Source organism: Hyla sarda, chromosome 3 (assembly GCF_029499605.1).
Source record: "Hyla sarda isolate aHylSar1 chromosome 3, aHylSar1.hap1, whole genome shotgun sequence".
Lineage (NCBI taxonomy): Eukaryota > Metazoa > Chordata > Amphibia > Anura > Hylidae > Hyla > Hyla sarda.
Genome location: NC_079191.1, coordinates 309,855,460 through 309,883,379, shown reverse-complemented (window position 1 = coordinate 309,883,379; position 27,920 = coordinate 309,855,460). Strand labels below are relative to the sequence as shown.

Here is a 27,920-nt window from a genome sequence, read left to right as displayed (position 1 = left end):
CTGTAATAGAAATAGACTACAGTAGGCCTCTCCTCAGACTGTAATAGAAATACACTACAGTAGGCCTCTCCTCAGACTGTAATAGAAATACACTACAATAAGCCTCTCCTCAGACTGTAATAGAAATACACTACAGTAGGCCTCTCCTCAGACTGTAATAGAAATACACTACAGTAAGCCTCTCCTCAGACTGTAATAGAAATACACTACAGTAAGCCTCTCCTCAGACTGTAATAGAAATACACTACAGTAAGCCTCTCCTCAGACTGTAATAGAAATACACTACAGTAAGCCTCTCCTCAGACTGTAATAGAAATACACTACAGTAAGCCTCTCCTCACACTGTAATAGAAATACACTACAGTAAGCCTCCCCTCAGACTGTAATAGAAATACACTACAGTAAGCCTCTCCTCAGACTGTAATAGAAATACACTACAGTAAACCTCTCCTCAGACTGTAATAGAAATACACTACAGTAAGCCTCTCCTCAGACTGTAATAGAAATACACTACAGTAAGCCTCTCCTCAGACTGTAATAGAAATACACTACAGTAGGCCTCTCCTCAGACTGTAATAGAAATACACTACAGTAGGCCTCTCCTCAGACTGTAATAGAAATACACTACAGTAAGCCTCTCCTCAGACTGTAATAGAAATACACTACAGTAAGCCTCTCCTCAGACTGTAATAGAAATACACTACAGTAAGCCTCTCCTCAGACTGTAATAGAAATACACTACAGAAAGCCTCTCCTCAGACTGTAATAGAAATACACTACTGTAAGCCTCTCCTTAGACTGTAATAGAAATACACTATAGTAAGCCTCTCCTCAGACTGTAATCGAAATACACTACAGTAAGCCTCTCCTCAGACTGTAATCGAAATACACTACAGTAGGCCTCTCCTCAGACTGTAATAGAAATACACTACTGTAAGCCTCTCCTCAGACTGTAATAGAAATACACTACTGTAAGCCTCTCCTCAGACTGTAATGGCTGTTTAAATAGATTTTAAGCCACTAGGTGGCAGTGTTTTACTGCTTTCTATTAACAGCATAGACTTCTCTTTCTATTCAACCATCATCAGGGCAGCAATCATTTCTATTAAATCAAGCCAGTACAAAAAAACTGCTTACATATTTTACCCTTCATTAAATAGGAGGACATGAAGGAAGTAACCAAGATGGCCTCAGTACACTGAACAATAGGGACAATCCAAATGCAGACTTAAGAAATTAAACTTTGTTAGTCATCATGCTTAGTAATGTATTGGAAACCCTTAGTCTAGGTTCAGACTACGGAATTTCCGCCTGCAATTTCAAAGTGGAATTGCAGGCGGAAATTCCGCTTGCTAAAATGTATAGTGTAGTGAATTGGTTTCCGTTCACAAATTCATACTTCGGAATTTGTGAAGCGGAATTTGTAAACGGAAAATCCGCTTGGAAATTTCCGCCTGAAGAATGGCGTTGTTCTTTCTTCAGGCAGAAATGCTTGCGGAACACATTGCAGTCTGGAGACTGCAGTGTCCGCGCGGTCGTAGCGCCGACTGATTCAGTAGGTGCTGGCCGCACTCGGAATCTCCGGATGGAAATTTTCTGCCCTGAGATTCCGTAGTCTGAACCTAGCCTTACTGCCAAAATAACAATTTTTCTTACAATGTTCCTGTATAAGCTATACATATATATATATATATATATATATATATATATATATATATATGTGTGTATATTGAATACATTTCTGCTTCAGTGGATGGCAATTTCATCATTTTAAGCAAATAGATCCTATAGATGGGCTATAGGTTTAGGCTCCTTTCACACTGCTGTTGCTCCCCATCAAAAATGTCCGTTAAAGTCTCTTTTTTTACTTTAACGGCCGTTCTTGTGATGGGGAGCAACAGGCAGCAATGGGTCCCGGCGGCTCCCATTTACTATAATGGGGGCCGCCGGGCGCTGTTGTTTTTTGACGGGAATGGCGAGAGAAAAAGACGGCACTTGCAGTAATTTTTCTCCCGCTGTTCTCCCCGGCTCCCCTGATGCCGTCACACTGCCGTGTCATAACGACACAGCAGTGTGAAAGTAGCCTTAGTGAGATAAATTATTGTTATCTTCTTTATATGTTCTCTTTATAGTCTAAACAATGGTACATCTATATTACATTACAGCAGTGAGATAGGAAAAAAAAGGAGAGCACACAAGAGGCAAACCTCACCTGTACTGGATTTCAGCGTGGTCTCAGCAAACCAACTCTATATCTCCTGCGGGGTGCACATACACAAAGTATGAAGTATCAATATAAACGAATAAGGAAGCACTCACTGCTCAGCGGAGATAGTTGCGTAACGGGGTCCAGTTATGGGAAACTGGATCTCAGCATCAGCGCAGGTAGAATAGCGCTCGGAGGCTACGCCGGCAGTTTTGTAGGTGAGTGCGTGCTTCTTCAGGCTGGAAGAAGCACGCACTCACGTGCGAAACTGCCGGTGTAGCCTCCGAGCGCCATTCTACCTGCGCTGATGCTGAGATCCAGCTTTCCGGAACCGGACCCCGATACGCAACTATCTCAACTGAGCGGTGAGTGCACGTACGTGCTTCTTTATTCGTTTACATCTATAATACAATTCTACTATTCAAAATGATATTCTGTACTGCACCAATGGAACCTCTGGATCATAAAACAGATAGCGTGCCACTCTAATCCTTGCACTGTGAATAGTATTGCAGATCAGCTCCATTCACTTGAATGAGGCCTAGCTGCAACTTCAGATGGTGCAAAAGATCTGAAGGAGCTGTGGTGCTGCGCTGAGCCCTTTAATTCTTATGCCTTACAACCATTGGTCTTATCTGCACCGCTCACACATTTTAAGAAATATAGAGGGAGATTAAAAGTAGTGCAAGATAGAAGTAGCTGGCATAGCAGTCAGTTGGAGTCCACCTCTCATCTTTGGAAATTGAGAGCAAAAGACTCTGCTCTACCCATAGTTTTGACAAATCTCCTTCTAATTTTTCCTATACTATACATATATGCTATAGACAAGTGCATGTGTATAATAGAAGGTCTGTATTTCATACAGATGAATGCTATAATTGTTTTGATTGCTTCTATAATGAATTATGCTTTAGATTCTGGTCATCATTTGTCACATTATATCCCTGTTTTTGTTTTTAAACCCGTTTCGTAGATTGATCTGAACTGTCACGATGCAACTGGAGGTAAAACAAGAAAGGATTGAGAAAGCTGCCAGACCCAGTTGCTTACTTGCCATATGGTGTCCGAGTTAGATCCATTAAAACAACAATATATATAAAGCCGTTCAGTCTGTCACCTCCTCCAAACCAATCTGGTTGTACAATTCTAACCTCTTTCTCATGTAGCCAATTTTAGTAATTTTGTGATTATGTATTAACAATAAATCTGTCAGTCCTGCTGTTTGGCTTTACTGGCAATCCCAGAGGTACAATAAGGGATGAAGGAATTTAACCCATTAAGCCTCTTAAATAAGAGGCCTACAACTGTAAATATGTCAATATATTATATGCCACATGGCATGCCCACACGACAACCTGTTCCAATTTGTTTAATTCATGGGCCACCAGTTAGTAATATCTGTAGTGAGGAAAGTTTTAGTTACAAAGAAGAATCATATTTAAGATACAGTATACTGTATTTTGAGAACACTACAACCTACGTGTTTCCCAACCAGTGTGCCTCCAGCTGTTACAAAACTACAATTACCGGTATGCCCAGACAGCCTTTGGCTGTCCGTGAATGCTGGGAGTTGTAGTCAATTTTTTTGATAATTTCTGGGTGTATTTAGGCAGTCTGTTTTTAACGATTATACGGCTATGTTCACACGAACTGGGGGCACCAGCATAATATGCCATTGCTAGGACTGCATAGGAATGCACCGTCTCATAGATGGCTATGCATTCCGTGCGGACTCCGCACAAAGAATGAACGTGTATGTATTACACACAGAAATTCCGACATGGGAACATAGCTTAACAATGTTGTCTATTTGCAGCAATGTATTTTTTTTTTAGGTTTTTACCTTTGCTGAACATGACTTATGAAGTACGGAATTGGACCAGCATATTGGGTTTTTAAAGTATTTTATAAATGTTACGCACTGTTGCCAGTTTTGGAGATCACGGGGTTCCCAGCAGTCAGATCATTTCCTATCCTGAAGAAAGCAATCCTCATAGATTACTGGATCATGTAGCCCTTCGCTGCCATCGTTCTTCGGCTGCACATCCCCTATTACACAGGGAGATGCCAATGAATGAGGAATTTTGAACAGGGCAAAACCCTGTGATCAGCTGGCATACAAGCATTTGTTCATTCATTGGCTAATTGCTGACCCTATTACACAGGAAGATTTGGGCCTGTTCGGCCAATAATCTCTTTGTGTGAAAAAAGCCATAAGAGAAGATGACAAAACATGTCACATACACTTTTTTACATTTGCATTTAGATGATCAAGAAAAGTGTTTCCCACATGCTTTTTAAGCACCCCCAACAGGTCATGTTTTCAGGATTTTTGACAGAGATGATATAGTTGTGGTGATGATATCACCTGTAAAAGACTAAGGAAATCCTGAAAACATGACCTGTTGGGGTTACTTGAGGACCGTGCTTGGGAAACACTGATCTAGAAGGTTTATCTGCAGCTCTTTAGACTGGCAAATGACAAACACAGATCCCCTACTGTATTCCAGAGGTAATGCTATTGGGACTAAAATTAAAAAAAACTTTTTGGACCCTTTAAGACCATAAAAACGATTAATATCTAAAAACCCAAATTGTAAATTTAAAGAGTACTATAACAATACAGGATTCTCCATATAAGCATTGATATTTCTAGACAGTTAAATCATAAAACAGTTAAGATGAATAGAAAATTAGAAGGAGAAAGTGGCAATGATCCCTTAGCTTATCAGGAAAAGCCCCTTCATCACTAGCAATAACCTCCTATGAACTGTGTATTTGGGATAAAGATTAGCAGGGAACAGCTGACCGGCAGCATAGTTTAGTGATATGTTTTGTGATGGAGAGCTCTCCCTCTCTCTCTAGTATTTGGAGTTAGTTCAGAGATTAGTGTTCAGGGATAAATGTATTAAGCAGATCAGAGGTCCTATCAAGTTACCTTAAGAAGGCTAAAGATTGGCCATTGGTATTACATACCAGGAACACATAAGTAAATGGTGCAGCTATTCTGACAGCTCTAGACAACAATTGTTATTAAAGCAGCGCTCCAGGCCCACTGGTCTTTCCAAGTAGCTTCTTTTCCCTAATATGATGCCATTCTGGTCCCATTGTTTACCAATGACAGAAACTGCTGTGTGGCCCACAAGTCATTTTATTTATGCATCTCTAGGAAACCCTCCATATAACTGACTTCCAGTCAACACAACATTCGCCGTGGAAATCGGACAGCAACATGGGTAAGAAGCGGGAACGGAAAGGGCACTGTATTGTGAAAATGCATGGAGTGATGTTTTAAATCTATCACTGCTTGTATACCATTTAATAAGATGATACATTATTAAATCATGTACTATGTTTCCCCCCCTTTTTTTCACCTTTTCATAGTGAATATTCATTTTTCTTCATTTGCTTGAATGTGTTTATACATGTCGTGAAACTGTGGTGAGTTTCATTTATTTAACCTCTCTGTTAAAAGTAAAAAATCATTTGGATTGTAAAAAATTTTAGAATCTTGTCCACTTTCGGGAAAATGAGCTGAAAAATGGTGAACATTAACAAAAACATTAACAGATAAACATCAATAAATTGTGCCAATGTCCTTGGATCTTGCTGTAAAGCATATCTCTAATTCCTATTTAAAGCAGATCAGGCAGTATGGCTGCCCCTATAATAAATGTACAAAACATGAAATAAAAAAATTACAATCATAAAATAGAAACATAAGAGAAAATAATATTTTTATATATTAAGTATTCAGAAAATAGAGGAAACAGTACATTTACAGGGATATAGCGTGTGGCAGTACTATACCAGGGATAAAGTGTGTGGCAGTACTATATTCAGGGGTGCAGCGTGTGGCAGTATTATATCAACTCAGTAGGGACTCAACTCAATAGGGACTCATTAGGGAAATAGGTTAAACTTGATGGACTCTGGTCTTTTTTCAACCTTCTGAACTATGTTACTATATTCAGGGGTACAGCATGTGTCAGTATTATATTCAGGGGAACAGCGTGTGGCAGTATTATATTCAGAGGGACAGCGAGTGGCAGTATTATATTCAGAGGGACAGCGTGTGGCAGTATTTTATTCAGGGGTATAGTCTCTGGCAGTATTATATTCAGGGGAACAGCGTGTGGCAGTATTATATTCAGAGGGACAGCGAGTGGCAGTATTTTATTCAGAGGGACAGCGTGTGGCAGTATTTTATTCAGGGGTATAGTCTCTGGCAGTATTATATTCAGGGGAACAGCGTGTGGCAGTATTATATTCAGAGGGACAGCGAGTGGCAGTATTTTATTCAGAGGGACAGCGTGTGGCAGTATTTTATTCAGGGGTATAGTCTCTGGCAGTATTCAGAAAATACAGGAAACAGTACATTTACATCCTCCAGACTTCAGTCGTTTTTACCTATTTCCTTCATGGCACTGCAGCCACTAGGTGTGAATCAGGCCTCAGTGCTTTGCTCGGACCTTTACCAGTGGCAGACCTGGATAAGCGGACCCTCACTAAGAATAGTTGAGTACCCCTGGTCTAGGGCATCAAAAAAATGTGTCCCACCCTGATCAGACATCAATCAAATACACATTTTATGGTCCTTGATAGAAGGACAGGTAAAGATTTGAGCACTCACTGTCACGATGCCGGCTGGCAGGTAGTGGACCCTCTGTGCCAGAGAGGGATTGGCGTGGACCGTGCTAGTGGACCGGTTCTAAGCCACTACTGGTTTTCACCAGAGCCCGCCGCAAAGCGGGATGGTCTTGCTGCGGCGGTAGTGACCAGGTCGTATCCACTAGCAACGGCTCACCTCTCTGGCTGCTGAAGATAGGCGCGGTACAAGGGAGTAGGCAGAAGCAAGGTCGGACGTAGCAGAAGGTCGGGGCAGGCAGCAAGGATCGTAGTCAGGGGCAACGGCAGAAGGTCTGGAAACACTGGCAAGGGACACACAAGGAACGCTTTCACTGGCACTAAGGCAACAAGATCCGGCAAGGGAGTGCAAGGGAAGTGAGGTAATATAGGGAAGTGCACAGGTGATAACCCTAATTGGAACCACTGCGCCAATCAGCGGCGCAGTGGCCCTTTAAATCGCAGAGACCCGGCGCGCGCGCGCCCTAGGGAGCGGGGCCGCGCGCGCCGGGACAGAACAGACGGGGAGCGAGTCAGGTAGGGGAGCCGGGGTGCGCATCGCGAGCGGGCGCTACCCGCATCGCGAATCGCATCCCGGCTGGCAGCAGGATCGCAGCGCCCCGGGTCAGAGGACGTGACCGGAGCGCTGCAGCGAAGGGGGAGAAGCGAGCGCTCCGGGGAGGAGCGGGAACCCGGAGCGCTCGGCGTAACAGTACCCCCCCCCTTGGGTCTCCCCCTCTTCTTGGAGCCTGAGAACCTGAGGAGCAGACTTTTGTCAAGGATGTTGTCCTCAGGTTCCCAGGATCTCTCTTCAGGACCACAACCCTCCCAGTCTACTAAAAAAAAATTTTTTCCTCTGACCTTTTTGGCAGCCAAAATCTCCTTGACCGAGAAGACGTCCGAGGAGCCGGAAACAGGAGTGGGAGGAACAGATTTGGGAGAAAAACGGTTGAGGATGAGTGGTTTGAGAAGAGAGACGTGAAAGGCATTAGGGATACGAAGAGAAGGAGGAAGAAGAAGTTTATAAGAGACAGGATTAATTTGACACAAAATTTTGAAAGGACCAAGATAGCGTGGTCCCAACTTGTAGCTAGGGACACGGAAGCGGACATATTTAGCGGAGAGCCATACCTTGTCTCCAGGGGAAAAAACGGGGGGAGCTCTTCTTTTCTTATCCGCGAATCTCTTCATGCGTGAAGAAGCCTGTAAGAGAGAATTTTGGGTCTCTCTCCATATAATGGAAAGGTCACGAGAAATTTCATCCACAGCGGGCAGACCAGAGGGCAAGGGGGTAGGGAGGGGGGGAAGAGGGTGACGGCCGTACACCACGAAAAATGGGGATTTGGAGGAAGATTCAGAGACCCTGAAGTTATACGAGAATTCGGCCCATGGAAGGAGATCTGCCCAGTCATCCTGGCGGGAGGAAACAAAATGTCGCAAATAATCACCCAGGATCTGGTTAATTCTTTCTACTTGTCCATTGGACTGGGGATGATATGCAGAGGAAAAATTTAATTTAATCTTGAGTTGTTTACAGAGAGCTCTCCAGAATTTAGACACGAATTGGACCCCTCTATCCGAGACAATCTGCGTAGGCAACCCGTGAAGACGAAAAATGTGTACAAAAAATTGTTTAGCCAACTGAGGCGCAGAAGGAAGACCAGGAAGAGGGATGAAATGTGCCATTTTGGAGAATCGATCAACGACCACCCAAATAACGGTGTTGCCACGGGAAGGGGGTAAATCAGTAATAAAATCCATACCAATCAGAGACCAAGGCTGTTCGGGGACAGGCAGAGGATGAAGAAAACCAGCGGGCTTCTGGCGAGGAGTCTTATCCCGGGCACAGATAGTGCAGGCTCGCACAAAGTCCCCAACATCCGTCTCCAGAGTCGGCCACCAATAGAAGCGGGAGATGAGTTGCACAGATTTCTTGATGCCCGCATGACCTGCGAGATGGGAGGAGTGACCCCATTTGAGGATTCCGAGGCGTTGGCGTGGAGAAACAAAGGTCTTTCCTGGAGGAGTCTGCCTGATGGAGGCAGGAGAAGTGGAGATCAGGCAGTCAGGTGGAATGATGTGTTGCGGAGGGAGATCAACTTCTGAGGCATCCGAGGAACGAGAGAGAGCATCGGCCCTAATGTTCTTATCGGCAGGACGAAAGTGAATCTCAAAATTAAATCGGGCAAAGAACAGAGACCACCGGGCCTGGCGAGGATTCAGCCGTTGGGCCGACTGGAGGTAGGAGAGGTTCTTGTGGTCGGTGTAGATAATAACAGGAAATCTTGATCCCTCCAGCAGATGCCTCCATTCCTCAAGTGCTAATTTAATGGCTAGAAGCTCTCGATCCCCGATGGAGTAGTTCCTCTCCGCTGGAGAGAAGGTCCTAGAGAAAAAACCACAAGTGACAGCATGCCCGGAAGAATTTTTTTGTAGAAGAACAGCTCCAGCTCCTACTGAGGAGGCATCAACCTCCAATAGGAAGGGTTTGGAAGGGTCAGGTCTGGAGAGCACGGGAGCCGAAGAAAAGGCAGACTTGAGTCGTTTAAAGGAGTCCTCTGCTTGAGGAGGCCAAGACTTGGGATCAGCATTTTTCTTGGTTAAAGCCACGATAGGAGCCACAATGGTAGAAAAATGTGGAATAAATTGCCTGTAATAATTGGCGAACCCCAAAAAGCGTTGGATAGCACGGAGTCCGGAGGGGCGTGGCCAATTTAAGACGGCAGAGAGTTTGTCTGGATCCATCTGTAGTCCCTGGCCAGAGACCAAATATCCTAGAAAAGGAAGAGATTGGCATTCAAACAGACATTTCTCAATTTTGGCATAGAGTTGGTTGTCACGAAGTCTCTGAAGAACCATACGGACATGCTGGCGGTGTTCTTCTAGATTGGCAGAAAAAATTAGGATATCGTCCAGATATACCACAACACAGGAGTATAACAGATCACGAAAAATTTCATTGACAAAGTCTTGGAAGACGGCAGGGGCATTGCACAGTCCAAAGGGCATGACCAGATACTCAAAGTGTCCATCTCTGGTGTTAAATGCCGTTTTCCACTCGTCCCCCTCTCTGATGCGGATGAGGTTATAGGCGCCTCTTAAGTCCAATTTAGTGAAGATGTGGGCACCTTGGAGGCGATCAAAGAGTTCAGAGATGAGGGGTAAGGGGTAGCGGTTCTTAACCGTGATTTTATTAAGACCGCGGTAGTCAATGCAAGGACGTAGGGAGCCATCTTTTTTGGACACAAAGAAAAATCCGGCTCCGGCAGGAGAGGAGGATTTACGGATAAAGCCCTTTTTTAGATTCTCCTGGACGTATTCGGACATGGCAAGAGTCTCTGGGGCAGAGAGAGGATAAATTCTGCCCCGGGGTGGAGTAGTACCCGGGAGGAGGTCGATAGGGCAATCATAAGGCCTGTGAGGAGGTAGAGTCTCAGCTTGTTTTTTGCAGAAAACATCCGCGAAGTCCATATAGGCCTTAGGGAGACCGGTTACTGGAGGAACCACAGAGTTACGGCAAGGGTTATTGGGAACCGGTTTTAGACAGTTCTTGGAACAAGAGGACCCCCAACTCTTGATCTCCCCAGTGGACCAATCCAGGGTTGGGGAATGAAGTTGAAGCCAGGGAAGTCCAAGGAGAATCTCCGAGGTGCAATTGGGGAGGACCAAAAGTTCAATCCTCTCATGATGAGATCCGATGCTCATAAGAAGGGGCTCCGTGCGGAAACGTATGGCACAGTCCAATCTTTCATTATTTACACAATTGATGTAGAGGGGTCTGGCGAGACTGGTCACTGGGATGTTGAACCTGTTGACGAGAGAGGCCAAAATAAAATTTCCTGCAGATCCAGAGTCCAAGAAGGCCACTGTAGAGAAGGAGAAGGCAGAGGCAGACATCCGCACAGGCACAGTAAGACGTGGAGAAGCAGAGTAGACATCAAGGACTGTCTCACCTTTGTGCGGAGTCAGCGTACGTCTTTCCAGGCGGGGAGGACGGATAGGACAATCCCTCAGGAAGTGTTCGGTACTAGCACAGTACAGGCAGAGGTTCTCCATACGGCGTCGTGTCCTCTCTTGAGGTGTCAGGCGAGACCGGTCGACCTGCATAGCCTCCACGGCGGGAGGCACAGGAACAGATTGCAGGGTACCAGAGGAGAGAGGAGCCGAGGAGACGAAACGCCTCGTGCGAACAGAGTCCATATCTTGACGGAGTTCCTGACGCCTTTCAGAAAAACGCATGTCAATGCGAGTGGCTAGGTGAATAAGTTCATGTAGATTAGCAGGAATTTCTCGTGCGGCCAGAACATCTTTAATGTTGCTGGATAGGCCTTTTTTGAAGGTCGCGCAGAGGGCCTCATTATTCCAGGACAATTCTGAAGCAAGTGTACGGAATTGTACGGCATACTCGCCAACGGAAGAATTACCCTGGACCAGGTTCAACAGGGCAGTCTCAGCAGAAGAGGCTCGGGCAGGTTCCTCAAAGACACTTCGGATTTCCGAGAAGAAGGAGTGTACAGAGGCAGTGACGGGGTCATTGCGGTCCCAGAGCGGTGTGGCCCATGACAGGGCTTTTCCGGACAGAAGACTGACTACGAAAGCCACCTTAGACCTTTCAGTGGGAAACAGGTCCGACATCATCTCCAGATGCAGGGAACATTGGGAAAGGAAGCCACGGCAAAACTTAGAGTCCCCATCAAATTTATCCGGCAAGGATAAGCGTATCCCAGGAGCGGCCACTCGCTGCGGAGGAGGTGCAGGAGCTGGCGGAGGAGATGACTGCTGAAGCTGTGGTAGCAACTGTTGTAGCATAACGGTCAGTTGAGACAGCTGTTGGCCTTGTTGCGCAATCTGTTGTGACTGCTGGGCGACCACCGTGGTGAGGTCAGCGACAACTGGCAGAGGAACTTCAGCGGGATCCATGGCCGGATCTACTGTCACGATGCCGGCTGGCAGGTAGTGGACCCTCTGTGCCAGAGAGGGATTGGCGTGGACCGTGCTAGTGGACCGGTTCTAAGCCACTACTGGTTTTCACCAGAGCCCGCCGCAAAGCGGGATGGTCTTGCTGCGGCGGTAGTGACCAGGTCGTATCCACTAGCAACGGCTCACCTCTCTGGCTGCTGAAGATAGGCGCGGTACAAGGGAGTAGGCAGAAGCAAGGTCGGACGTAGCAGAAGGTCGGGGCAGGCAGCAAGGATCGTAGTCAGGGGCAACGGCAGAAGGTCTGGAAACACTGGCAAGGGACACACAAGGAACGCTTTCACTGGCACTAAGGCAACAAGATCCGGCAAGGGAGTGCAAGGGAAGTGAGGTAATATAGGGAAGTGCACAGGTGATAACCCTAATTGGAACCACTGCGCCAATCAGCGGCGCAGTGGCCCTTTAAATCGCAGAGACCCGGCGCGCGCGCGCCCTAGGGAGCGGGGCCGCGCGCGCCGGGACAGAACAGACGGGGAGCGAGTCAGGTAGGGGAGCCGGGGTGCGCATCGCGAGCGGGCGCTACCCGCATCGCGAATCGCATCCCGGCTGGCAGCAGGATCGCAGCGCCCCGGGTCAGAGGACGTGACCGGAGCGCTGCAGCGAAGGGGGAGAAGCGAGCGCTCCGGGGAGGAGCGGGAACCCGGAGCGCTCGGCGTAACACTCACCACATTCATCTTGCTGTCATCTTTATTTTTAAAAGGCAAAACAGAGCCATGACCTTTTTGTAAATATCAGGGCAGATGCAGCAGGGAGGTGTCTCTGGCTCAAAGTTTTCTTTGTCTAATAAAAAATTGTGTAAAGATGAGAAACTTTAGACACAAAGGGGAAGATTTAGACTGGAAATTCCACACAGGTCTGAAGCATCATGGTGGGAAAATGTGATATACCTGTCTTTGTACTAGTAACCAGTAAGTATGGCCTTTTTTCTGTGATTACAGCTCTTCAGCCAATCTGCGCTGGAGTAATATGTTACAGATTTAGTAAGAGGCGCACACTGTTATCACATCTGTGGCTGTTTGTATGACACAGATTAAAATTACACTAAGCCCCATTCACTTATAAAGTGCTGTGCATGGAGTAATACAATAAAAAATTTGCATATTTTTGTGCAAATGTATTTTGCGCAAACATTTGTGACTTTTTTGTTTACTTTGATTAAGTCACAGCGCTATAGTTAAAAGGACTGTACATACCCAAATGAAAGTAACTAGTTTTTCATTAAAAAAGTACAAAATACACTGACCATGTAATTTTACTAATATGTTACAATGTGCATTAGCATCTAGTCAATATTCCCATCTACTTCATAATCTTTGGAGGAAAACGTACTGTTCTCAAGGACTCTTTTGGTGGTGTGGGTGAAGTAGATAATATGAGTGTGTATATGTGAGTAGTAGACTACAAGGATATACCCTGAAAAATGCCCAAATGCTGTCCAGCGTCCCTTGAGAAAGTCCGGATGACGAAACGTACGTTGGGACGCTGTGGACAGGTGTTTATCATGGGTAAGTTAGGTGGCTTCATATGCTATGTTTTTTTATACCAACGATGTAGTGGATCATGTATTAGTGAGCAGTCAGCTAGATACTAGGTAGAGGGCTGGTTGTTTGAAACACCCCCCCCCCCCTTATTTTCCACTATATATACTATTGAGCCTTCAACTACTGTCTCCACCTCACAGGTTTTGTGTTATACAGTTTGACACTTGGCTGGAGACCTTTTTCACGTGTCCCACCAAAGTATTTGGGTTTGATACTCTGTACACATTCATTGCATTGCTTCGTATTTTATATCTGTTTTTTCCTGACTTATACTTCATCATAGTCACATCTGGTGACCTTTTTTAAGGTTAGCACTGCTGCCTTGCACTGCTGGGGCCTTGGGTTCAAATCCCACTAAGGACAACAATAAATATAGAGTTATTATAGAGTAATATTATTATTATAATGATGTCAGCAAAGAGCACTGTGCTCGTGATGTCATCAGAGAGAATTCCAAAAAGAAAAGAATTTCCTCTGTAGTATTCAGCAGCTATTAAGTACAGGAAGGATTAAGATTTTTTAATAGAAGTAATTTACAAATCTGTTTAACTTTCTGGCACCAGTTGATTTAAAAGAAAAAAGGTTTTCACCGGAGTACCCCATTATGGCTTCTCTTGGTCCTACCGATGTACTGTTTCTGACATGGGCACGTAATCATACAAAGTATCGAAGTGCTTGTACATGTTAAAAACTCTCTGATGTCATACTGGTAATTGTTGCTATTGGATTTGATCATCACTGTCTTTTTAGGGGTCTTTGTTGTTTTACAATTGCTGCATTTCCCACACTTATAATATCCTTTCAGTTCTAGCCATGTACTCTGTAACTCTTTTGTTTCCAAAATTGTTTGTTTGGTGGTGGGTGCCAATTTTAGACCCAAGTTGGGTGCCCTAGTATATACTATTTTTGCATTGTTAGTTAACATTGGAGCTAAGATTTTGTCCTGATGGAGTAGGGGCCAATATTTGTTGATTATGTTCTGTACTTTTTTATATTGAATTTTAAAAGGTAGAATCAATTTCAACTGTTGTTCTCTTTTGTCTACCTTAGTTTTCTCTATGAAGTAGTCTTCTCTCTTTTGTTCTCTGATTTTCGCCAATGATTCTACTAATAGTGTTTCTGGGTAGTTCTACTCTTTAAAATCTTCCGTCAATTTTTGAGCTTCTTTTTCAAACACTTCTTCATTGGTACAATTTCTTTTCAACCTTCTGTACTGGCCACGCGGTACATATAAAAGCCCGCGTGGTATGTGACAACTAGAGTATAGGTTTTCTAAAGGTTTCACATTCCAGCTTTGCCTTATTTACCTTGATGGTCAGATCTAGAAATTCCCCTTGGGTTCTATTTGTGGAACGAAGGTGAGATTAAAAACATTGTTGTTCAGCGTGGCTAAAAACTTATCTAAAGATATGTCAGGACCTCTCCATACCATAAAAATGTCATCTATGTACCTACGCCAGAGGACCAAGCTCTTGCCAAGTTGTGGGCTGATGGTTAGCTCCTTCCAAAAACTCATGAGGAGATTTGCATAACTTGGCGTGAATAGTTTATTTTTTTTATCGTATTACTCTAACTATTTTATGTTTCATGTATCGAAGTGGATTGCCGTCATCCACTGTGATGTTTTATGAACTATTTACTCATTAAACTAGCTATTTTAAAACTGTAAATTTCTGCTATTTATTTACTTTTGGGCATTTTTCAGGCTATATCCTTGTAGTCTACTACTCACATATACACACTTATATTATCTACTTCACCCAAACCACCAAATGAGTCCTTGAGAACCAGTACGTTTTCCTTCAAATTTTTCTTTTTGTGCATGCAGTTTTCTGCTTGTATAAACCCGTTGTAGCTTTTAGGGGTCTGCACTCACTGGATTCTCGGAAGATCCATCAGATTGAGCACACCTATTACCTTTTTCTCTTTTACTTCATAATCTTAATGGTAGTTAGTGCCTTTCCTCTGTCAACATTGACACTATGCCATCAATCCTGTCCCCAGCCTGTGGATGTTTATGGCTTATGTGTTAATTTTTACACCTTTTCATGTTCAAATGCAATTGCCAAGCTCATGTCATTTCCTCTAATTTATCTTAAATCATCCTCCATTATTTGTACTTCCTATAATGAACTGTATCTGATAATAAAGTCAGACAGATTTTTGCACAACCCTTTTTATATAATAATAATATTATATTGTAGTATATGGTATATAAGATTCTTACGTAAACTAGCACATACAGGCACAGGCTAGTGACTAAGAAGGAGATTTATCATTCTTTTCAAACATATGGCTTTTATATGACAATTTGTTTTACTTACTTTTGCTTACATGCGACCTATTTATCAAATAGTCGCATGACCTTGATAAATAAATTGCACGTTAGCAAAACTTGGGAAGCCCGCTTGCAAAAGCATTTTTTAAAGCAGGAAAGTTTTACCTTATGTTAATAGCCAACATTTTTTTATCTACCCTTTATTACCAGTAGCGTTGCTAGAGAGTGATATGGTGAGGGGGGTGTAACGCATCGGGTGACACCCTGACTGGCCTGCCTGGCACTAAATAGCTGCACTCCAACTATCCCGCAGCAACCCATCCACTATCCCCAGAAATAAAAAATATTGAAAACATACTATGCCGCACCATGAATATCCGTACTCGTTTTTGTTTAATTTTGAGCCCGCATTTTGTGATGTTGGTGGGCGGAGCCTTGTGCCTTGTATTACTATGGATGTTTTTTGTTTTTTTTAAGGACAAATTATAGTGCCACATATGGGTTATTTATGTAGTCTGTACAAATTCTTACACAATTATTTTGTGCCTAATTCTATTTTAACACAACATAAATTTCAAAATTTAGTGGGTACGCCAGCATGTATGTGTCCTAAATTTAACAAGGTGTGCAGTGTGTATTTTCAATCTTAAAGTTAATAGTTATTAATTATATAATACATTTTTTATATAATTAATTTTAACATTAATGTAGTATCTTTGTTTCATGATGCAGAACAAGAACAGTTGTTAAAGTGGGTGTTAATGTCCTTTTCTACAGACGTATGCACTTTCTATAAGCCAGGTTGGACCTGGAATACATATGTGACTTTTAAATGGAGATGCAACTTTTTTTCTTCATAAATAGCGACCATCGCATTTGATAAATACATGATCACTGCAAAGTAAAAAAAAAATATTACTACTTGAGCAGATTTCAGAAATTTGCTTTGGAATAAGCAAAAATCTAAAAATCGCTGCATAGGAGAATCTCACATGGGCAAGTACGAGCGACTTTTTTACGCAAAAAAATCCACTACAGAGCTTAATAAATCTCCTTCTAAATGATCACCAAAATGTAAATGTATAGGTGTATTGACTCTGACCCTAAAGCATGGATTGGGTCCAAGCCCAAATACCTATGAGTTCAGAAATAACTAAAACGTAGTCATTAGGTAACTGTTTGGGCCATTGATGTCAAGTGGGCCTGTGCCTATAAGTGCACATATATGATGGCATCCTATATTGGCAGGATGCCAATGAATACGTGCCATGTGCATCACATTGTGATGTTAACGCTGCTTAGTATTTCCACCACACTGAAAAATATAATGTTACTGGGTACAATTCCCACAGTGCTTCAATTATGGCTGAAAGTACCTGGGCAAAAAAGCAAGATCTGTAAAAGTGTCCCACTTATACTTTCACCCATGTGCCATTTATACTACTGATGTCTTCTTATATGTACTGTGGCCCAGGTGTAAGTGATGCCCCTGAAGGCAAGCTGTTATTTTTGTGGACATAATGTAATGCTTTTTATTTTTCATGGCATTCACCATGTAGGATAAAAACCATTATATTTTACCAGTTTAGCACATGGTAATCCCCATTATGTTTATTTTTCTGTAGTAGAAAAATGGGGAAAGGGGGTGTTTAAAAAAAAACATTTAATATACATGTGAAGTCTTTCTAGGCCCCTAGTTACCATAAAAAACAATCAATACCCCACAGTTACATCATGAAGAATGATCAGATGCACGCAAATTCTAACCACCTATGATTCAGCTGTCACTTCTCAGGTTAAACTCACTGGGTTAAATAAAAAATAATCAAGTTATATCCAATCCCAGTTGCTGACAGCGGGTGTCAGCAGCTGACAGCACCTGGAACCCACTGTGTGTGGAGCAGGCTAAGCTCCTAATACCATGCATCACTACTTCTTGAAACAATTGATAGGCTTGGATGCCAGGAATCAGACCCCCTCTTATCTAATATTGATGGCCAACCCTGAAGATCAGTCATCATTTTTTTTAAAGTTGGATAACTCCACTTAAACATAATGGGGGGGATTTATCAAAACCTGTCCAGAGGAAAAGTTGCTTCTTTTATTTTGCAGAGGCCCTGTGCATCTTTTCCTCTGGACAGGTTTTGATAAATCTCCCACCAATAAGTGACATTTTTTTAATCTGGTGTGAGTTTTGGCCGTTATTAGCCCATAAATGTCGCAGAGAAAGTGATGGACGTGCAACAAATTTGTCAAATGGGGCATAGATTTTGATGAATCAACACAGAACTGTTCTACTTTAGTCTGGTTAAATGTCACAGAAAAGTGGTGGCTATGCAACAACTGGATCAAACCTCTCACGGACCTTAATACAATTGTTGCATAGAGCCATTAATGCCCTGTGATAACTTCCAAATCTGTCCTGTGCAACATTTCTGCAAGATTTCACAAAACGTTGCACGTGACAAAGTGCTCTAAATAAGAACACTTCAAGGTAATGAAATTCAAATGTTGTAAATAAAATGTTGCACGAAGCCAGCCTGCGACTTTTCATGTGACAAGTTTAGATGAAAAAAGCAGTCTAAATGGCTTGATAAATTCCCCTCAATGTACACACATTCAAAGCCACCATGTCACGATGCCGGCTGGCAGGTAGTGGATCCTCTGTGCCAGAGAGGGATGGAGAGGACCGCGCTAGTGGACCGGTTCTAAGCCACTACAGGTTTTCACCAGAGCCCGCCGCAAAGCGGGATGGTCTTGCTGCGGCGGTAGTGACCAGGTCGTATCCACTAGCAACGGCTTACCTCTCTGGCTGCTGAAGATGCTGAAGATAGGCGAGGTACAAGGGAGTAGGCAGAAGCAAAGTCGGACGTAGCAGAAGGTCGAGGGCAGGCGGCAAGGATCGTAGTCAGGGGCAACGGCAGGAGGTCAGGAACACGGACTAGGAACAGACAAGGGAACGCTTTCACTAGGCACAAGTGCAACAAGATCCGGCAAGGGAGTACAAGGGAGGAGACTATATATAGCCAGGGAACAGGTGGGAGCCAATTAAGCTAATTGGGAAGATTGGGCCAGGCACCATCATTGGTGCACTGGCCCTTTAAATCGCAGAGACCCGGCGCGCGCGCGCCCTAGGGAGCGGGGCCGCGCGCGCCGGGACAGGACCGAGGGAGAGCGAGTCAGGTACGGGGGCCGGGGTGCGCATCGCGAGCGGGCGCTATCCGCATCGCGAATCGCATCCCGGCTGAAGGCGGGACCGCAGCGCACCCGGTCAGTGGATCTGACCGGGGCGCTGCAACAACGAAGATGAGGCGAGCGCTCCGGGGAGGAACGGGGACCCGGAGCGCTCGGCGTAACAGTACCCCCCCCCCTTGGGTCTCCCCCTCTTCTTGGGGCCAAAGAACCTGAGGAAAAAAAACTCAATTTTTCCGTGATGAGGTCCGATGCAAATTAGGAGGGGTTCTGTGTGGAAACGTACGAGACAGTCCAATCTTTTATTGTAAAAACAATAGATGTAGAGGGGTCTGGCGAGACTGGTCACAGGAACGTAGAACCTGTTGATGAGAGAGGCCAAAAAAAATTTTCCTGCAGATCCGGAATCCAAGAAGAGCATAGTAGAGAAGGAGAAGGTAGAGGCAGATATCCGCACAGGCACAGTAAGGCGTGGAGAAGCAGAGTTGACATCAAGAACTGTGTCACCTTTGTGCGGAGTCAGCGTACGTCTTTCCAGGCGGGGAGGACGGATAGGACAATCCTTCAGGAAGTGTTCGGTACCGGCATAGTACAGGCAAAGATTCTCCATGCGGCGTCGTGTCCTCTCTTGAGGTGTCAAGCGAGACCGGTCAACTTGCATAGCCTCCGCGGCGGGAAGCACAGGAACAGATTGCAGAGGACCAGAGGAGAGAGGAGCCGGGGAGAAAAAACGCTTCGTGCGAACAAAGTCCATATCCAGGCAGAGCTCCAGACGCCATCCGGAAGAACGCATGTCAATGCGAGTGGCAAGGTGAATGAGTTCATGTAGGTCAGCAGGAGTCTCTCGTGCGGCCAGAACATCTTTAATGTTGCTGGATAGGCCTTTTTTAAAGGTCGCGCAGAGAACCTCACTATTCCAGGACAACTCGTAAGCAAGAGCACGGAACTGAATGGCGTACTCGCCAACGGAAGAAACACCCTGGGCCAGGTTCAGCAGGGCAATCTCGGCTGAAGAAGCTCGGGCAGGTTCCTCAAAGACACTTCGAATTTCCGAGAAGAAGGAGTGTACAGAGGCAGTGACGGGGTCATTGCGGTCCCAGAGCGGTGCGGCCCATGACAGGGCTTTTCCAGACAGAAGGCAGACTACGAAAGCCACCTTAGACCTTTCAGTAGGAAACTGGTCCGACATCATCTCCAAGTGCTGGGAACATTGCGAAAGAAAGCCACGGCAATACTTAGAGTCCCCATTAAATTTGTCCGGCAAGGACAGGCAGAGGCTAGGAGTGGCCACTCGCTGCGGAGGAGGTGCAGGAGCTGGCGGAGGAGAAGATTGCTGGAGAAGTTGCGACTGAAGTTGGTGCGAAATGGTGGACATTTCCGACAGCTGACGGGTTAGAAGGGCGATCTGTCGGGCTTGCTGGGCGGCCACCGTGGTGAGGTCAGCGAGAACTGACAGAGGAACTTCAGCGGGATCCATGGCCGGATCTACTGTCACGATGCCGGCTGGCAGGTAGTGGATCCTCTGTGCCAGAGAGGGATGGAGAGGACCGCGCTAGTGGACCGGTTCTAAGCCACTACAGGTTTTCACCAGAGCCCGCCGCAAAGCGGGATGGTCTTGCTGCGGCGGTAGTGACCAGGTCGTATCCACTAGCAACGGCTTACCTCTCTGGCTGCTGAAGATGCTGAAGATAGGCGAGGTACAAGGGAGTAGGCAGAAGCAAAGTCGGACGTAGCAGAAGGTCGAGGGCAGGCGGCAAGGATCGTAGTCAGGGGCAACGGCAGGAGGTCAGGAACACGGACTAGGAACAGACAAGGGAACGCTTTCACTAGGCACAAGTGCAACAAGATCCGGCAAGGGAGTACAAGGGAGGAGACTATATATAGCCAGGGAACAGGTGGGAGCCAATTAAGCTAATTGGGAAGATTGGGCCAGGCACCATCATTGGTGCACTGGCCCTTTAAATCGCAGAGACCCGGCGCGCGCGCGCCCTAGGGAGCGGGGCCGCGCGCGCCGGGACAGGACCGAGGGAGAGCGAGTCAGGTACGGGGGCCGGGGTGCGCATCGCGAGCGGGCGCTATCCGCATCGCGAATCGCATCCCGGCTGAAGGCGGGACCGCAGCGCACCCGGTCAGTGGATCTGACCGGGGCGCTGCAACAACGAAGATGAGGCGAGCGCTCCGGGGAGGAACGGGGACCCGGAGCGCTCGGCGTAACACACCAACTGGTATCAAGAATAAACTCTAGTGGGAAACCTTCGAATGATACAATAGACCAAGGGAAGGAAGAGGATATATCAATCTCTTAGTTATTAAAAGCCAAAGCATGCTGATCAGAAAACACCTTATCCTTATAACCTTATAAAGACACCTTATAACCTTATAAAGACACCTTATCCCCTATCCAAAGGATAGGGGATAAGATGCCTGATCGCGGGGGTCCCGCCGCTGGAGACCACCGTGATCTTGCACGCAGCACCCCGTTATAATCATCCCTAGAGCATGTTCGCTCCGGGTCTGATTACTGGCGATCACGGGGGCCGGAGCATTGTGACGTCACGGCCCCGCCCCCGTTTGATGTCACGCTCCGCCCCCTCAATGCAAGCCTATGGGAGGGGGCGTGACAGCTGAGAGAGAGAATATGCTCTGGGGACTGATTATAACGGGGTGCTGCGTGCAAGATCACGGGGGTCCCCAGAGACGGGACCCCCGTGATCAGGCATCTTATCCCCTATCCTTTGGATAGGGGATAAGATGTCTTAGCGCCGGAGTACCCCTTTAAGTCATTGTCATTTCTCATTAGCCTTTAAGTTACATTTAGTAAAGACTTTCTAGACCTTAATGTCTTTAGAAAGTTTTCACTGTCCACAAATCTCTTTTTCATACTGATTTTAAAGATACCAAACAAACCTAGTCATATTGTGTGCAGTTAAGGTACGTTCACTCATTGATAAACTCACAACTGGTTTCCTGCTGTGGGAAATCCACTGCAAGTTTAGCTACCATTCACTTCAGTAGGTCATTGGAAAATCCACAATAGATTTGCAGATTTCTGGCAGACCAATTGAAGTGAATGGTATTGAAACTCTACTCAGGGGGAGTTAAGAACATGAGAACACACCCTTAAACGAGATAATAGTGAAGATGTTCTTGATATGTAAGGGTTATACATTCAAAGGGCATTCTTTTACTGCTGCGTAGTACCTCCAGGAAGCACTATACAATCCCTTGTATACCTCATTGAGGCTGGGGATACCATACAATTAAAAGTAGTGGAGTACACCTTTAATATTGGTGTTTTTCCCTACCCCCAATTCTTGAAGCTACCATGGCTAATAAAAAGTTCTAGTAGGGTGCTGTACGACAGTTTTTATAAGGAAATTATGGTTAGATTTTAGCACCATAATATTGGTGATTTTTTGAGATTAACTAGTAAGGAGATTAATATGAGTAGATAAAGTAGATGAAGGAAATAAAATAGTGTGAGAAAGCAACTGGTGCCATTTCCTGTTCATTCACAGTCTTCCTACTCACGCTTTCAAAGTCTTACGAATGGGACAATCGGGTTGTATTTCCCAGGTGAGTATCCTAACATACTTGCTAGTGAAATTTTCCTCAGCAGGGATCCCACCAATTTATAGGGGGAAGGAACATGAACTGAAGATTTAACACATAAATGACACTTATTTAATGTGCTTAAAGGAAGACTTCATTGTGACAGTAAAACCATTTGACAAATTTGTTAACATACTTGAAGAGAATATCTGCTTCTGTGCTAAATCTTAATTGCAATATTACATTTAAAGTGTACCTATAATTTAGGAAAAACTTTGGACTTGTCAAAGAGACAGCACTGAGACCATCAGGGGTGGACTGACACTACTCGGGGCCCCCAGACCAAAAAAAGGCAAGGGCCCCTTCTAGGCTCCGCAGCTCGTCAAACTTCTGCCATGCCCCTATTCAACCCAAATCCCACACACAATAAACTAAAATTTATATATGTAAGAAAAACTTTAACGTAGATACATTTCCATGACCAATAATACTGGTATACAAGGAATAAATATATACCACCACACAATAACTGGATAATACCGCCATACTGTACTGAATAAAACCCCTATACACAGACCAGTATACTATACAGGATCTGTATACTATATAAGATATTATATACAGGACCATATGAAGGTAGATATCATCTGTACACAGCATGTGTATACCATATAAGTGTATACACATTACAGTTACATTTTGGGACTCACAATTAAGTCTTTTCTGATCAGCGGCATCCTCTTTCCTTTTCTTCTCTGTCCCGATAAGACCATGTGGATCTCTTAGCATCTGCAGGACAAACATGTCAGACTCTGCGTTTTTCCATTGCCCTCCCCTACTCTACACAATCTTTCCATCTATAGGCCCACAAACTGTAATAATGCCATCCTTAGTGTCCTGCACAGTAAAAGGGCAAGAAGGTAGATAGCCAGGTAAATAGGTAACTAGGTAGGTAGATGAGGAGGCCAGATGTGTAGGTAGGTGACAAGCCAGGTAGGTAGAGAGCTAGCTAGGCAGCCATGTATAAAGGCTAGGTATGTACATAGTTAAGTAGCTGGGTATGTAGCTAGTTAGATAGCCTGGTATGTAGGTAAGTAGTTAGGCATCCAGGTATAAAGTTAGGTAGCCCCCCCTTCGCCGTAGGTATAGACAGCAGAGTTAACCCCCCCCCTTCCCTGCAGGTATAGGCAACAGAGTTAACTCCCCCTTCCCTGTAGGTATAGGCAGCATAAAAAAAAACCTTCCCTGTAGGTATAGAGAGCAGAGTTAACCCCTCCCCTTCCCTGTAGGTATAGGTAGCAGAGTTAACCCCCCTTCCCTGTAGGTATAGACAGCAGAGTTAACCCCTACCCTTCCCAGTAGGTATAGGCAGCAGACTTAACCCCCGTTCCCCATAGGTATAGGCAGCAGAGTTAACCTCCCTACCCAATAGGTAAAGGAACAGAGTTAACTCCCCTTTCTCCTTAGGTATAGGCAGCAGAGTCTCCCCCCCTTTCCCCATAGGTATAGGCAGAGTTAAACCCCCCATTCCCCATAGGTATAGGCAGAGATAAACCCCCTTTTCCCCATAGGTACAGGCAGAGCTACCCCCCCTTTCCCTATAGGCATAGGCAGAGTTACCCCCCCCCCTCTTCCCCATTGGTATAGGCAGAGTTACCCCCCCCCCCAGGTTTCCTCATAGGTATAGGCAGAGTTACCCCACCCCCTTTCCCCATAGGTATAGGCAGAGTTAGCCCCCCCACCCTCTTCCCCATAGGTATAGGCAGAGTTACCCCCCCCTTCCCCATAGGTATAGGCAGAGTTACCCACCCCCCTCTTCCCTATAGGAATAGGTAGAGTAACCCCCCTCTTCCCCATAGTAATAGGCAAAGTTACCCCCCTCCTCTTCCCCATAGGTATAGGCAGAGTTAAACCCCCCATTCCCCATAGGTATAGGCAGAGTTAAACCCCCTTTTACCCATAGGTACAGGCAGAGCTACCCCCCTTTCCCTATAGGCATAGGCAGAGTTACCCCCCCCCCCCTCTACCCCATTGGTATAGGCAGAGTTACCCCCCTCTTCCCCATTGGTATAGGCAGAGTTACCCCCCCAGTTTCCTCATAGGTATAGGCAGAGTTACCCCACCCCCTTTCCCCATAGGTATAGGCAGAGTTGCCCCCCTTTCCCTATGGGTATAGGCAGAGTTAGCCCCCACCCTCTTCCCCATTGGTATAGGCAGAGTTAAACCCCCCATTCCCCTTAGGTATAGGCAGAGTTAAACCCCCTTTTCCCCATAGGTACAGGCAGAGCTACCCCCCACCCTCTTCCTCATAGGTATACGCTGAGTTACCCCCCCCCCTTCCCTATAGGTATAGGTAGAGTAACTCCCCTCTTCCCCATAGTAATAGGCAGAGTTACCCCCCGTCCTCTTCCCCATAGGTATAGGCAGAGTTAAAACATAAATAAAATTATGCTCACCTGATGTCCCACTCAGCGATCTCCTCAGCAGCAGGGGCCGGCGTCTTCTCCCCTCCACAGTACAGGCGTCGATGAGTGACATTATTGCCAATTTTTTACCCCTGTAGCTTTTTTTTTTCATAAAATTTTTTTTGCATACCAGGCTGCATGAGGGCTAATTTTTTGCACCATAATCAGTTTTTTGTATCGGTACCATTTTGATATTGATCTGTCTTTTTAATCACTTTTTAACTTTATATTCTGGAAAATTATAAAAATTGCAATTCTGTTGGTTTTCTATATTTTTTTATATTTACGTCATTTACCGTATGGGATACATAATGTTATATTTTAATAGCTCGTAGAATTACGCACGCAGCGATACTAAAAATGTTTATTATTATTATGTTTACATGTTTTTATATAGGAAAAGGGGTTGATTTGAACTTTTAACATGGAAGGGGTTAATATGCGTCTTTTAAACTTTTATTAAAACTTTATTTATTTTTCTAACACTTTACTAGACTTTCAGTAGGAATCATTAGATTCCTCATACAGATCAACACAGAGTTCTATTGAACTCCATTGATCTGTGTGCTCTGTGATCCATTGATAGAGCCTAGTCCAGCCAGGCTCTATCAATGACAGAGCCACAGGATGCAGAGTATGGAGCGGGCAGGAGTCAGGAGCCCGCTCCATACAGTCTGTTGAGCACCTCCGCGCTTGTCAGGTCTGGCCCTGCTTGCCCTAAGCCGGGCTAAGGGACGGAAAAATTCACCTGCCTGGCGCCCAGAACTGCATGTCCCGGGCGTCAGGCGATAGGAATTCCACATCCCTGTAATTAACATTATATTTTTATAGTTTGGACATTGATGCATGCGGCAATACCACATGTTTATTTTTATTATGTTTACATATTTTTTATATGGAATTTGGGAAAAGGGGGGTGATTCAAACTCTTAATATGGAAGGGTTAATGGGTGTTTTTTTTACTTTTTATTCAACTTTTTTTTTACACTTCAGTAGATTCCTCATACAGATCAATGTGTTTCCATAGAACCACATTGATCTGTGTGCTCTGCGCTTGATCGATAAAGCCTGGTTCAGCCAGGCTTTATCAATCTCAGAGCATAGCAGCCACAGAGAGGAGAGGTAAGCCCTCTGGCTACCTCCACAGTGGATCGCCTACCCCTGGGGGGGGGGGGGGGGTTCGCGATATACCCCACTGGACCACCAGGAATGGTTGAAATGTCTCTTTAGACACCGCTGTCAGCTTTGACAGCAGTGATCTAAAGGGTTCCTAGCCAGCCGCATGTCAGCTATTAAATCAATACAGGAGCCCACGGCATAAACCCCCTGCTGTTGTAGGACGAGCCTGCTCGTCCTTTGATGGCATCCGGTAAAGGTTTTTTTTTTTTTTCATTTTTTCACTTTCGTTTTTTCCTCCTCGCCTTCTTAAAATCATAACTCTTTCAGTCTTCCAACTACAGGCCTATATGAGGGCTTGTTTTTTTGCACCACCAATTTTACTTTGTAATGAAATCAATCATATCACCACAAAATCTACAGCGAAACAACAAAATGCCATTTGTAACTTTTGGAGGCATCTGATGATACCCAAATTATATAGGTTTCTACTGTATGATATTTTGATTTACGTCTTTTTATAAAAGATAACATTTTGTATGAGAAGTAGCATGTTTAAAATTGTCCTATTCAGACCCCTATAACTTTTTTATTTTTCCGTATACGGTGAGGGCTCATTGTTACCATTTTTATTTTGATGGGACTTTTTGATCGCTTTATATAATTTTTTTTTTAGTTTATACAGGGTGACCAAAAACGCACAATTCTGGACTTTTTGGGAATTTGGAATTCTCTGGAATTTTTTTTATGTATACACCATTTTCCATACGGTTTAATTACCATTATATTTTTATAGTTCAGACAATTACGCACACGACGATATAACATATATTTATGTTTATTTTTGTTTACATATTTTTTCTGTTTAATTTTTTTAAAGGAAGGGGTTAAATTAAGTTTATTAAGATTTATTTTACTTTTTTTAACACAATTTTATAGTCCCCATAGGGGACTATTACATGCAATCATTTGATTGCATACACTGTTCAATGCCATGCCATATCATAGCATTGATCAGTGTTATTGGTACTTGATTGCTCCAGGCTGCTGAGGCTTCCTGAAGCATAGAGCCACCAATTGAATGATGAAGAGGCAGGTAGGGGCCCTCCCGTCATTCTGATTGTTTTTTTTTGGATGCCACAATCAACGTTGATCACTGGGTCTATTAGACACAGGTCATAGCAGCTGAATCTCTCTTGTAATTCTACATGGAATATGTGTCTGTTAGGCAGAGGCAATAGAGTATACTCTACAGTACAGTCAATGTAGTAGGATATTTACTACCATGGACCCTGGTATACACAGTGGGCCATAGCAGTGATCAGGAAAAAGATGCTTAACTTTCTAAAAAAAATAATAATAATTTTTTTGTCAATTGCATGTTTTTGATTTGTGACATATAAGTACACTTAAAGAAGAATGTATCAGTTAAACAAAGAGCGGGGCCAATCATTGGTGGGTGCATGGGGTGCACCCAGAGGCTAGGAGAAAGAAAAAACTAAGGGGATGCCCAGCGCCCAGTTATTTTCCCATTCCCACACAAGTCAGTGGCACAGCAGAGTGATTCCGACATGGGTCAGTGCTGTTTGTGCTTAATTGGGACTCTGGGAGAAAGAAACACGGAGCCTTACCCTACTACAGAAAGCCCAGAAAGAGCAAGTTACATTACATAGCACTGACCACTGTCACTGCCCACTTGCCTGATTCCTCAGCAGTGGCCCAGCTGACCACTCCCCACAATGATGTCATGAGTAACGTGGATCAGCATAGGCAGGCCCACATTATAGCGCACATTACAGGCCCAGTGGGCACTATTTTTGTGTGGAGCAATATACATGGGAAGCTTGTATAGAGGTGGTCATTGTGCTAAACCAAGGAGCCTTAAATATTTGCCAGATTCAGCGGCTACAAGTTGTTAACTTTTTGATGACCCAGGCTTGATGGGAAAGAAAAGGAAAAGTGAGCAG

At 44.6% G+C, this 27,920-nt stretch overlaps 1 protein-coding gene across 1 annotated transcript in view; it reads right to left on the bottom strand.

Moving 5' to 3' along the window:
• Positions 1-4,235: 4,235 nt before the first annotated feature.
• The window catches only part of FAM120B (family with sequence similarity 120B), a 305,127-nt gene continuing 281,442 nt past the window's right edge, over positions 4,236-27,920 (bottom strand). Inside the window, exon 15 of the transcript XR_008891441.1 lies at positions 4,236-4,255. The gene's annotated coding sequence lies outside the window, so the exon portion shown is untranslated. The remainder of the gene's footprint in view (positions 4,256-27,920) is intronic.